Below are 985 nucleotides of genomic sequence, written 5' to 3'. Positions count from 1 at the left end.
CCCCCCTCCCCTCTTCTCCCTTTCCCAGAATAAAGCTATCTCCTTTTTCCTTGTTTTTCACGTTATCCCTCGGTGTAAAACACGATGTGCTCATCCGCGGCAGGTGACACCCTCGCCGTCGGTAACACACACCCAGACATGTCGTTTTTACACGCCGAATAATTATCATTCTCCAACTTGGGGTTGTGTTTTGGTTGTGTTTTTTCGTCAACGTTGTTGTCCTCATCCCCTTATTTCTTTTACTTTCCCCATCTCTTTCCTGTATCCATAATTTTTTCTCAGTGTCGTTCTATTTTCTGCTGAAAAAAAGGGGAACAGCCAAAAAAGAAAGAAACTCAAATCTACTGCGCTGTACACGTTGTTCGCTCGCGGCTTTTCTTTCTCTCTTTCGCCCGCTCTAGACTGTATAGGGAGGGAGTGCCGAGTGGCCTCTAACCTGCTGGCCCATTGTCCCGCCTGGCCGAGTGTGAGGTGGGCGCTGCTCGGCGTGTCCGCGGGGCGCGGGGCGGACACCCGCCTCCAGACCTACCCCTACCCCTACACCCACCCCTACACCCACTCTCTCTCCCTACCGCCCCCTCCCTCCCCTTCTCTTTTTTTATCTCCTATCTCACCCCGCTGTGCGCCCCCACACGACTCCCTTACTGCGCAGAGAGCACTACTGCTGCTCGCCCCGGGGCACGCTGCGACACCGAGGTGCGCGAGTCAGTAAAAAGTGAAAATGGGTGATTGTAAAGCACGGAAGGGGTGGAACGATTCTGGTATATTAATCCCCCTGTCCGCTTTCGATGCGTTGATGGCTTTTGGCTCCCTCGTGGGCTTCCCCTTTGTTTGCCTCTCTATTTGCTTGCATACCTCTTTATACATAAATAAGAGGAAAACGACATGCGCGTCGTCCACGCCGGGCGGTGGGCCGCCGTCACGCGCCAGCACGGCCAGCACCACCATCCACTCGCCCTCGCCGTCCTCCATCCTGAAGCCGTCC

At 54.7% G+C, this 985-nt stretch overlaps 1 protein-coding gene across 3 annotated transcripts in view; it reads left to right on the top strand.

Annotated features, from left to right (window-relative positions):
- Positions 1 to 985, top strand: part of LOC113204802 (tRNA-dihydrouridine(16/17) synthase [NAD(P)(+)]-like) — a 28849-nt gene that overhangs the window by 21678 nt on the left and 6186 nt on the right. The window lies entirely within an intron of this gene.

The sequence above is a fragment of the Frankliniella occidentalis genome, unplaced genomic scaffold (genome assembly GCF_000697945.3).
Source record: "Frankliniella occidentalis isolate FOCC.00 unplaced genomic scaffold, Focc_3.1 Scaffold17, whole genome shotgun sequence".
Taxonomy (NCBI): domain Eukaryota; kingdom Metazoa; phylum Arthropoda; class Insecta; order Thysanoptera; family Thripidae; genus Frankliniella; species Frankliniella occidentalis.
This window is presented reverse-complemented; position numbering and strand designations above follow the sequence as displayed.